The sequence below is a fragment of the Anomalospiza imberbis genome, chromosome 17, assembly GCF_031753505.1.
Source record: "Anomalospiza imberbis isolate Cuckoo-Finch-1a 21T00152 chromosome 17, ASM3175350v1, whole genome shotgun sequence".
NCBI classification, from domain to species: domain Eukaryota; kingdom Metazoa; phylum Chordata; class Aves; order Passeriformes; family Viduidae; genus Anomalospiza; species Anomalospiza imberbis.
The window spans coordinates 9356520-9369046 of record NC_089697.1 but is presented as its reverse complement, the minus strand read 5'-3'; the positions used below and the strand labels follow the sequence as shown (position 1 = coordinate 9369046).

Genomic DNA, 12527 nt, shown 5'->3' with positions numbered 1-12527 from the left:
TCCTAGTGTGGGCAGACTGCAAACCAGCACCAGAGCTCCCAGCTCTCAGAGCTGAGTCACGCTGGCCTCGTGGCTCTCAGCACCTTTTGCTGTGTGACCACAAGAGCAGAAGGCTTGGCCAATCTCTCCTGGTACTCAGTGGATGGGGGATTTCCAGTGGGGAGAGCTGACTTCTTTACCTCTTAAAAAAATTTCTCTTGTGTCACAGGTGCCTAAGTCACCATCTCATGAATAAGTAAATACAATCACTGATTAGACATATATAATAATTTCTGTGGAGTGCTTTGGCAAAAACCAGTGCCACCAACTTCCTGAAAGCATTGGGATGTTGGAGGTTTGGAGGGAAGGGAAGGGAAGGGAAGGGAAGGGAAGGGAAGGGAAGGGAAGGGAAGGGAAGGGAAGGGAAGGGAAGGGAAGGGAAGGGAAGGGAAGGGAAGGGAAGGGAAGGGAAGGGAAGGGAAGGGAAGGGAAGGGAAGGGAAGGGAAGGGAAGGGAAGGGAAGGGAAGGGAAGGGAAAGGGAAGGGGCTACTTCATTTCCACTGTGGGCAGGTCCTGTTTGTGGCTGTAAACACTTCTGAATTGGCTTTAAAGCACTCCAGCACCATGAGCACTGCAGAACTCAGTGAGGCTGCGAAACCCCTGTGGAAATCTGGGACATGTTGCATCTGTCAAGTAAATTATATATTGGGGCAATGCCTCCAATTACTTCTGATTTAGCTGGTTAAAAGGTAATCTGGGTAGGACTGTATAACCTGATAATTTTCAGAGTCAAAACATAATTAGGTATAATTAGGAAAAGACACCAGCTGGTAGGAATGATTTAAAGACAGGTATCAGTTAAACCCCTTCTGAGGTAGAAGAGAGCAGTTTGTGTCAGTCAGAGCTTTAATCCCCCCTGCACCCTGGCTCTTTGCTCTGTGCCTCATGTTCAGCTCTGCACTGTGTTGAGATTTCATACTCCAGTTCACCCAGAGCTCACCTTCCAGGTCCTGCCAGTTCCCCTGTAACAAACTAAACTCACACGTTCTGGAGGCTGTCCTTAGCATGCTCCTGTTGTGGAGATGAATGCTGGTTCCTAGGTGCCATCTCAGGACAGCACTGAACTGCACAGCATTGCCCCAGCCTCTGCAGTTTGCTTTTGGAGCTTCCCGTGCTAGTGGCCAGTGCTGCTCTCCAGTGACTTTGCTGTAATTGATGGTTCCTGGGCTCTGCTCTCTGGAGCAGGAGATTTGGGGGCATGAAGGGGTTAATTCACATCATTCAGCAGCCTCCCCCTTGGCTCACCAGGGATGGGAGAGGTTGGTGGTATCGCTCTGCCCAAGCCTGAAAAATGCCAGTCCTGGGAAAAGGTTTGAAACCAGGGCTGTGGATTATGGCTGGAGGGACACTCCCAGGTTGGAGAGTCCTGTGGCAGATCCTGGAGGAGAAAAGGAAAGTTGGAACAAAATGAACTTTAAAATTTCTTCCAACCCAAAACATTCTGGGATTCTATGAAGAGCATTAACAAACCCATCCCTTTGCCAGGCTACCTTCTGCCAAAAGGTTGATCAGACACTAATTCCTTCAGGAACTCTTCCTATCATTAAAATAAAATAAAAATAAAATAAAATTTGATCATTTGGAACACAAACTCAGAGTTTGTTCACACAAGAAATCCTGTGGAAAATGAGTTAAAAGCTGAAAGATGTGAAATATCCCTGACCCACTGAAAGTCAGCCTTTCTTTCTACTTTTTCAGGACACTTAAGGCTCTCCAGTCCAGCAGGGCAGCTGGGGCTCACTGTAACACCTGGCTTTATCCACCCTTTTTCCTTCAGTAGTTACAGACTAGAAGCACTTGGGACAGAGTCCATTTCTGTAAGACACATCTACAAAAGACTGATACCAAAGGATTCTTGTGGGACTTGTCTTATAGGATTTTCTGGCTAGTAGTTGTATGGCCATACAAAGAAGAAACACCTGGAACAAAGGTGTACAAAGATCTATGTGACAGGAAAAGGCAAAAGATCATTTCGAGTGTAGCTGGGGCAAAACAGATTTAATACTTATGACTTTTTTGGTTTTTAAGTTAATAAACACTGTATTTGCTACTCTTCCCCTTTAAAAAAATAAAGTCACTCAAGATTTTCAAGAGTTTCTCTCTTGATGGCTTGAGAGTTGCCTGTTACTGCCCCAGGTTAGCAGTAATCAGAATAGAGCATTCTGCAAACGAGCTCAGGAAACTTTCCCCAGGACGTCTCAATCCATCCTCTGGACCAGTGTTTTCAGCTTCCCTGTCTGTGGCTCCGCATTAACAAGATTTATGTGGTTTTCCCTTGGCTGGGACAGGGGAGCCTCCTCTGCTCATCCATCACTGCTTTTCTCTGAGTACCAGCAGCAGCAGCAGCGGGCATCCTGTGCTGTAGGAAATAATGCACTTTCTAGTCCTTCATGGTGTTAATTCACCAGATAAACTCAATGTAATCCCATAAGGACTGAAGTGCAGTAAGGAGCAGCCCAGAGAAAGAGCTGTGCAATGGAAAAGGGCATTTCTTGTGTGAATCCATGGCTGCACTCTGTAGATAAGATAAACATTGCTTATTTAGCTGTCACCAGTAATGAAGATTTTGTTTTCTGCAGGGCAATATTAGTAAGCATTAAAACATCACTGCAGCAACTCTGGTTTATTGGGCTTTTTTTTTTTTTCCTGGTTTGTTTTTTCCTGTTTTGGAGGGGGTTTCTGGCTTGTTTGTTTGAGGGTTTTGTGGGGTTCTGTTTGTTCTTTGTAGGTTTGCTTGTTTTGGATTTTGCTTCTTGTTGTTGTTTGTGACTTTTTGTTTGCTTTGGGCTTTGTTGTGGTTTTGTTTGGTTATTTATTTGTTTTGGTGGTTTTGTTTTTGTTTTTGGGTTTTTTTTCAGGTTTGTTGTTGGCTAAGTTTGTTTATTGGTCTGGGGTTTTATTTCCAGAAAAACAGAGTGGTAGATAGAAGAAATACTGGCAAAAGCCAATATTGAATGGAGATTAGGACAAAGGGAAGGATACAGGAAAATCCTTATGAGGACACTCATGTTCCTGTTTTTACTGATAGCAATTTTGGGCATAAACAGAACAGATTTGCTAGCTACCCCTGCAGGTGTTCAGTTTGCAGAAAATGGATTGTAATATGAGTTAGCCTAACCCCAGAAAAATCAAGATAAATGTATAAAAATGTATCTAAAAACCCGATTAATTCAGGGAGAAGCTGAACTGCTCTGATTGCAGAAGAGCTGCTCTTCACAGGTTCTGAACTGGAAGCCATGTGTGCTGTTAGAACAGTCACAGATGTCTTTTTTTAAGCTTTTGGAGGAATCCCTTGTGTTTTGTAATGTAACAGTTACACTTAAGTGAACTTCTGAAATCTCTGACAGAACCACAGGACCTCATTCTCTGCTCATTTTTTCTGGTAGAATTACTCAGCTTGCACTGATACATGGGAATAAATAAACCCAGGCTGTGCACTGTGCACTAACATTCTCCAAAAGGCTCATTAAGGTAATTGTGCCTTGATTCCAGTCTCACCTCCAGGGCCAGCAGAGCTGGTTTGTACACCCAAAGCCAACATTGAGAAAAGTCCTTTGGAAAAGCAGAGTGTGTGAACAGCAGCACTTGCAGTACTCCCACACTCCCCTCTGCTCCCCGTGGATCTGCAGGAGCTGGAATGTATGCAAGGGACTCAGGGGTACCCCTATTTCTTCCAAAATGTTTCTCACAGGAAGCCAAATGACATTTCTTCAATCGACCACACCACTTAAATCTGCATTTGCAGAATGAGTATTAATTTCTTCGTGATTTTTTGCTCCTCAAAGAGAGATTTCTTGTGGTTTGGGCCACTTCCACCACATGTGCAGATTTCCCACCCAGAATTGTGGCTGCTCGGTTACCACAACCTTGGGCACTGTGGTCAGTCCACATCTAATGGAGAAACAGCATTTACAGCACAGATATCAAACATCCACATTTAAATATTACTCTGAAATTCAAGATATGTGTGCCAGCAATTTTAATGTAAATAAACAAACTATTTTAGTGCATCAGCTCCTCCCTGATATAGAAGGTTCTTCCAAGATTCCATTTTTGCTCTGGGTTAGAGTTTACTCCTTGTTACACATGTGTGACTGTGGATCTACTGAAGAGATTTCAGTAGCTCTCACATTGACCCAAATAAGAAAATTTGGATTGTACTGACTTTGCCCAATGTTCCATAGTGGATTTGTGACAGAGATGAAATAAAATCCATGAATTCTAATGTACTCTCTGCTGTTCTCCTCCTTACACAACACTTCGTTACATAAAACTTTTTCTGGGAAAAAAAAATTTAAAAAAAGGAGAAGGAATGGAAAAAAATAGCATCTTTTTGGTTGCAAGCCAGTTTTCTGTATCAACATGGCAGCAGCGTGTGAAGTGAAGCAAGATTTCCTTATAGCACCATGTGACAAAGCTAATCAAAATAAACATCCAAAAAATAAAGAAATTAAGGGTGAGGTAGCAGACTGTGGGGAGAGCAGATGGTTATTTAAAATAACAGCAAATTTTCCATGCTGACTGCAACTATAGCTCTTGTCACAAAACATTGTTGTTAATGGCGAAAGAGAAGGCAGAAACATCATCAGAGGATTTTGCAGGGCTGGGGAAAGCAAAAGGATTAAAAATATATGGGGAAGAGGGAATTTTCTGTTCTCTCTTGAAAATCTGCTCCAAATATCAGTGGCACTAGAGCAGAGACAGCAGAAACAGCAATGCAGCAGGTGGAAGGAAGATCACATTGATCAAATTTATCACACACCAATAAGAGGTCTTTCAGGAGCCCAGGGATCAGATACTGTGCTAAAGGAGACTCTTTTGTCTTCTCAGGAATGTAAAATCACAAGATTCATAGCTTGCAGTAGTTTGAAGCACAGAAAAGAGGATCCAGACCCTGAGAAAGGAGCTGGGAAACCAGGATTGAACTCAGATCATTGCTGCAGTCGTGGTTCACGACCAGCCACTCTCTCCCAGCCTCAAGTACAAATCCACAATTGAGTTCCAAGTCATGGCTTTGGCCAATCCCAACATTTTACAGGCTCTTCCCACTTTGAAGGGCAGTGTATGCACCAGATGTGCTTTTTTACAAATTCAGATTTAAATGTTCTGCTGGAACAGGGAGATGCAGCTTCCAAGACAGAGAGGGTGCTGCAGCCAAGTGCCTCAGATTGAATGGAGAGGGGACCTGGAAGCCTCTGCCTGCAGTGTTGCTCTGCCCACTTTGCACTGTGAATCCTCTTTTAAGGCTGAATAAAAGAACTAAAAATCAGAAACTGCAGACAAATTGCTGCCTCTGTACAGTTAAAGTTTCCAGAAGTGAGCTGTCAGCACACTGGCAGGATGGGGAGCAGCCAGCTCCGCTCGGCGCTGTTAAAGTGCCTTCAGCACTCCAGACACTCCAGGATCTTGGCACAGTGAACAATAAATGCAGAAGCAGCATCTTTTCTGTCTCCTGCAGAGAAGGAGAAGTAGAGGGACATAGTCTAAAGCCCTAAAAGCTGGGATGACTGTGACACAGAGGATGCAGCTGCAGCTTTTGCCAAGGATTATTGGTGCTGGGATCCCCGACTTGGGAAGAATGATGTCTGAACTCCAATGATTTCAGAAAATTAATTATTTTATTAAACTATATTATATTTCAACTATATTACACTAACAAGAACTATCACTAACTAACTAGAAAACCCGTGACTCTCTCCTGAGACACACACGTGGATCCAACTGGTCAATGAATCCAAAACACCAGAATCCAATCAAGAAATCACCTCGGGTAAACAATCTCCAGAACACTTTCCACATGGGCACAAACAGCAAATGAGATAAGAATTGTTTTGATTCTCTTTTCTCTGCTCCTCTCAGGAGAAATCTAAGTCTCTCTCTGTTCAGAGGGCATGTGAATACCAGAAAGGATGAGGGATCCCGTGGATTTCACAGCACATGCCCCGGGCAGTTGTGTTGGCTGTGGTGGTACCACCCTGAGCTGGCCTTGGCAATACCCAAATCTGGGAGACCCACCCTCCCTTATCACCTGCACTTTCCTACCCTTCCAGCTCGTTCTGCCTGTCTAATATAAATGTTTGTGTTTTCCATGACTCTGAGGCAGATTTTCTAGGAGCTAATTCACTCCTTTAGCAAAAAAAAAAATTGGTTTTTGAGTTTTCCATTGAATGGCAGATTCAGATCTGTTGCATCAGCTTCTTCTCAGGCAGCTACACCTCAGTTCTTGTTTTACACAACTTTCTACTTAAAAATATGTTCAGCAGCTCTCTAAGCAACAGAAAGGACAAAGGCAAATGCTTGTCTGCCCAGGAAAACAGGAACGTTCATCTGTCCATCCTGATGAACTACTGCAGCTGAACAGCAAAGGAAATTAAAGCACTTTTCTAATTCTCTTCCTCCTAAGGGATCATCCTTGCAGAAATTGACTGTGTGGATGCTCAAAGTATTTAAAATCATGGTCTGCTCAAAGGTGTTTTCTGAAGAGCAAGAAAAGTTTTGCTGGGAGTTCAACTCCTGGTGACTGGACTTCAGTGAAGATCCTTCTGCAGCATTATCCACATTAATTGTAACTTGAATTTTCCTCAGAATTCACACATCTTTGTACTGGCTTTCCACACCCTTTAATTTAAACTCTGATATTATGCAACCATTTTATATCACCTCTCATCAGCACAGTATCTGAACACTTCCCACATACAAACTGGAAAGGAATATAAATTTCAGTTAATTCTTCTTCCACTTTGGGGTGAAACCTCAGCTTTCATGGCAGCTTTATTTTTTACTTTAGATATTATAGTTTCTTCTCAATTTACTGTTGCTTGGTTAAAAAGAATTTACTGAATAGAAATCTTGTTTTCTAAAGAAATTTCCGGGGTCATGGTACAAAGGTGGGAAAAAGGCTCTGGTAATCCAGAGGAGAATCCCAGAGCCCCCGTTTGTGGAGTAGCTGAATATGGTTAGAAGGACACAGGACAAAAAGTAATGAGGAAAGCTTTAGGAGAGCTGACAGCGTCAGTGCTGAATCCAAAAGGAATTCAAGGAAGGAATTCAAGCCCTGTCTCCTGTGTCAGGGGCAGATGTGGTGAATCATCCTTGCTGTCAGGGGAGCAGAGCTGCAGCTACACATGGATGTATCCTGATACCCAATTTCCTAGTTCCTGCAAAAGCATTGGACTTTTCAGTCTGTTTAATTCTGTTTTGTAAATGTATCCTACCTCAGTGGTCAAAGGAAACCAAAGTTTATCACTTTCCTTATTGCTGAGGGCCTTGAAATTCAGCACAGCTCCATCCCAGATTCAATTTGTCAGATTACATTAGAGCCCTTCAGACTTAAAAAAATGGGCTCCTGGTGAGCTTCTCTATTACATTCCCAAAACTTCGTGCACTTAACAGCATTTTTCAATAAGTTTCCTTGCAAATTAATTGTCAGTGTGATTAGATTCTTATTCAGGTGCAGCACACAACAATTGGAATGTCCATGTGAATTTGGAATGGAACACAAGATTAAACTTGCTGTAAAACCAGGAGATCAGTGACTAGCAGTTTTTGCTTTTGTTTGCTTGGTTTGTTTTTTTCTTTTGAAATTTAAGTTCTTGCCAAGTTTCACTACCCCCAAAATCACATGCCTATGTCTCTAATAAACAGCTGCTAAATGATTCTCTGAACAGTCTGTTCTCCTCCTGCAGAAATCAGGCAGGAGCCCACCTCCAGCTGGACTTGGCCACTTCTCATCTTGCTGTGCCCCTCAGAGAAACACAAAAGCATTGAGACAAAGAATTCTGATGAACTTAGTCACAGGCTTGCCTTTAAGGATGTGTGGGATTAACTTTACAGGAAAATTCATACATTGGGAGTCAGATGTCTGGGGTGGCATGGTGAGAAGAAAAACCCAGAAAACCAGAAAAATTGTTTTCCTGAGAGTGGGGAAGCACAGCATGTACCAGAAATGCTGACAGCAGTACCTCTCTTGCAGTTTCAAGAAATAACCCCGCACATAGCACAGGGATGTTGGACAAATTCACCACTGCTAGTTAAACTGAAAAAGAAAAAAAAATCTACAAAAGTGCCATTACTGCTGCTAAACCTCCAACAAAATTTCTTCTTTTCCAATAAAGGTGCACTTCTGCTTTATGTGAAGTTCAAGAAAAATCTGTACAGAGACTAAGATTCCCTTTTGAAACTGTTATCTCTATAGACCCAACATTTAAAATAAATTGTTTGTCACTTAAAACTGTTTTATTCCAAACAGTTCCAGCTCTGTAAGTGTTAGCTCTGTGCCAGGATTTTTCCCAGAGGCAGATTTAAAGCATGAGGATTAACATCAGACCTTTTCTGACACTGAGAGAAGTTTGAGTCTGGAGCCCATGGTACCCAGAGTGGGGAGTGGTAAACTGTGAAAAGATTGGAGAACTGAAACCTTCAGGCTAGAAATTGTTAGTGCTCTGCCACGTGCAATAATACCACAGAAGGGACACCAGTGTCCTCAGCAGGGCTCCACGAGATGCTTGACCACTCTTAAAACCATTTTGCCTTAGGAAGCCAAGCTATGTTTAATTACTTGTAAAGTTACATTGAATTTGAAAGGAAGGAACTGTCAGAGTGCACCACGAGGCCAAGTAATTACCCCGTATTAATCTTTGGTTGCCCCCTCCCCTGAGATGACCCAAATTTGTGAGTCCTGTGAGCTCTGGAGTCTATGGAACCACTGCATCAAGCCCAGAGGATTACAAAGAGTTTGCATTCTGAAGCTGAATAAAGACACAAAAACCTAATGATGATTCTGAAGAACATTCAGGTTTCCAGTTGCTAACACCAAAAAGACTCATAAAGCAGGAAAAATACAGCTGCTGCGTCCACCCAGTAACATCAATTTGAGATCTGATGCTTGATCCCACTTATCTTAATTATAATTCTCATTAACTAGATAAAGAGAAAAACTATTTTAATATAGTATCTCTTGGCAGAAGACTCAATTGAACTGAAAATGGAGAAAAATATTTAGACTCACAATGCAGTTAACAGTCAAAATGAAAAGATTTTCCTCAGCTGCCCTCTTGTTATAATAGGTCACAAAGTTTTACAATTCCATTATCTTCCATGATTGGTCATTTTTTACAATGTAATTGGCCATTGTTGTTTCAAACTGAAAATTAAAATGCAGGGTCTGGTGACAAAAGAAGTTTATTTTATTAAGATGTATTAAAGAATTAGGAGTAGCTCCAGAGACTGAACTCAGCAGATTTAGCCCAGTGAAATAAAACTCCATCATGTTTAAATTATTTAAAGTACTGTTTGCTCATAACTGAAGAGTAAAGGGAGCAGCACAAATGGGATATTCACTGTTCCAGTAAGTTTGTGATCTTCATTTTCTAGAAATATGTTTGTCAAAGAGCTTCCTATTATGAACCTGATTATTACCTGTATTAGAAACAGGAGCCTCAAAGAGCTGTTGTCAAAGTTCATTTCAGAAATTGGTCTGGAAGACAGGTATAAAGGCATTTAATCAGCAATCCTGTCTAATAAAACTGATTAGAAGAGCACAGGTTTGCATGAGCCCACCTTGATCATAGTGAGAGCAGATAGCAAATGTTCTGAATTTGAATAAATTAGCAACAATCCCATCAGGGAGCAGAGATAAGGTAATATGCAGATATGAACTGCAGCAATAAAAGGTAAAGTGGGAAATGAGATAAGATTATTCTTCATAACAACTCCACTAAGTTGATCCAAGAAGAATAACTAAAAGAATTCAAAGTGAATGCAGGATATTGTGGTTTTGGATTCCTCTTCCAGATCAGACTGTGGGTATAGTGGAAAATTCATCAGCTCTCCCAAATCCCTTGAAGGTGAACTACATTTCTGCACATGTGTACACAAACAGCTACACACCTGATACTTGAAGTCGTTTTCTAATGGTGGAAATATTTCCATTTAATCCCACCTTTGATCATGGAATATATTCATAAACCAACCAGACTCCCTTGCAATGGAGAGAAAATAAATTAAAATAAATGGGTATAATAGCCAGATTCCTTAAAACAACTTTAGGAACTGCTACACACAAAATGGGGAGAAAGTGCCAAACACAAGATGGGGAGAAAGTGCCCCTTTCCTTGCTGTGCCCAGGGATGAAAGCCACCATGGAACACCCCAGCTGGACACTCAGAAAGGCAACAGCAATGAAATGTTGTCCTGAGCAGGACTAGAGCTTCTGATACGAGCATAAAACAAAAAATCAGCTCTGGGGATGAACATTTGGCATCTGTACAAGGACAGCAGTCACAGCAGGCTCAGGGCTAACTCTGCATCTGGGTTTCTATTGCTTTCACTGATGAAAATCCTTCTCATAAAAAACAAAATAGAGGAACATTAAAATGATAAGACCAGTTTAAAGGGCATCATTTAACAGAGGCCCAGCACAAAAAATTGCCACTAACATCATATTTTTCCACCTCTTATTTTAGGTCTTTTTCCACTTCAGCTATTGAGCATTTGGTCTTCAGATTAATAAGTAAAAGGGCCTGCAGACCCAGATATGAGGGAAAACAGACATTGTGAGACAGGCCATTATAGAAGGGAATTTCTGAGAAACTCAACTTTGTTAAAGTAGATTTGGTGGAAGGTTTTTCCACTCAACAGAGCTGGAGCATTTTGCCCCCTGATCAAGGTCAGGTGGTTCTTGTAAGGTCACAGAACCCTTCCTTTAAAAGCATCAAACAAAGCATTGGTAGAAGCAAGTTCTAAACTTACCCCAGCTGTATTTTCTAGTGGAGACTAAGTCATTCAAATGAAAAACAGTGGTGATATTTAACATCACTGAAAGTACAGAGCACTTAAAGTAATAGCTTCCAGGGAGGGGAAATGAAACACGGGGGATAAAGCCATCCTTTAAACCTTGTATATTTTTATTATCATTGCAGGAGCAATTCAGAATTCTGGTGTGCAATCTTAATAGGACAGATCATAGTTCACCTGAGCCCCAAATTTCCTACTGCTAACGCAAAAGAGATTTTCACTTATTAGTTTCTTAAAGTCTATTGAACTCTATTATATGGCAAGATGTACCTGGGTTCCAAACAAACTTTCATCTGCTTCTAATGGGGGATTAAATAAGAAAAGCTTTTGAAAGTCAGATATATGTGATTGAATAACTCCTATCACAGGTCTGCGAGTGAACCTTAAGCCTAATTTAGTCTCTCTGAAGTTACTGCAAAAAGAAAGTTTCATTTTTAAGGTTTTGGTATCTCATAGAAGCCAAGAATGCTTGAAAAAGAGCTGTGTTCTGAAAGACTTGGAGTTAGCTCTGAGGTAAAGTAATTTTGGCAAATATAAATTAGACATTACATTTTCCTTCACATATATTCAGTCCCTATAATACAAAGTGCATAGAGGCATCAGAGTTAATAAAAAAATCCCTCAATTAGGATAGTAGTTAACAAATGCACTGATTTTGTGTGAATGAAGGGTCAGCTTTGCCTCTGCCCCATCCAGCCAGAACCAGACTCCTTGGCAAATGGGAAAAATTGTTAGTGAATGAAGATATATTTTTTTAAAGAGGATTTTTGTCCTTGTTAATTTCTTTGGCCATGCAGCAGCATCTCCAGTGTCCTAAAGAACAGGCATGAAAAGGTTGGGGAATCAGAGAACTCTGATATTGCTTGGATGTTCTTAAACTATCTCTCCAAGAGCAAATGTGTAGCAAATGCTGCTTCTTTACCCCCATTCCCAAGGGCTGATGAGAAGTTTTGGGAAGGTAGGAGAAAGACCTCCACAGACATTGGCACCTTCTGTATCAGCATTTCCTTTTGTATGTAGTCAGCATTTCCTTCTGAATGTAGAAGTGTGAGTAACTCAGATCTCATCAGAGATGGTTTTAAGAATGGGAGAAGAGTGAGAGAGCCTTGATTTCTCCTTCAGGAACTGGAGGATGAGTCAGGAGCACCGGGGTGTGTGGGTGGGATCCAAAGCCCTGTGTGCATGATCAGCCTCATCCCTCACCTCCCTGTTCCAGTCTGTGCAGACAGAGTTTGTGAGCTTTTAAAAGAATGACCCCCCAACACACACAATAAAAAACAAACAGATATTTTCTTTCTGTCTCACATAGCTAAATGGTGAAAATATCTATTATGAAAGAAATTGGGCTCTTCATACCTTTCAGAAAATGCCTTACATTTAGTACTTTACCTCTGATACTGTCTCCAGGAGCATAAAACCAGCATGAATGGCTGAAGCAATTGAGAAATCCTGAATAGGAGGAGAAGCTCTGTCTGTTTGCAAAAAGCTTCCAGCCACAGCTTGATGGGAAAAGCTGTGGAATGTGCTCCCAGACTCTGTCCCTAACATGATTATGCAAAGTAGATGACAGTAATAGTGCTGCCATGCCATCACTTACATTTGCTCTCTTCAATTTTATGTAATTTTCACTGAATTTAGGTCCATCAGGTCTATAGGAGTCTTGTAAAAATGAGATCCTTATTCAAAGCAATTG

At 41.3% G+C, this 12527-nt stretch overlaps 1 long non-coding RNA gene across 1 annotated transcript; it reads right to left on the bottom strand.

Moving 5' to 3' along the window:
• Positions 1-7889: 7889 nt before the first annotated feature.
• On the bottom strand, positions 7890-10804 carry LOC137484447 (uncharacterized). The gene is made up of 4 exons (XR_011004866.1): positions 10492-10804; positions 9458-9515; positions 9048-9182; positions 7890-8075 (listed from the first exon to the last, which is right to left on the bottom strand). It is a non-coding gene; the product is annotated as an uncharacterized lncRNA (long non-coding RNA).
• Between the last annotated feature and the right edge of the window lie 1723 nt (positions 10805-12527).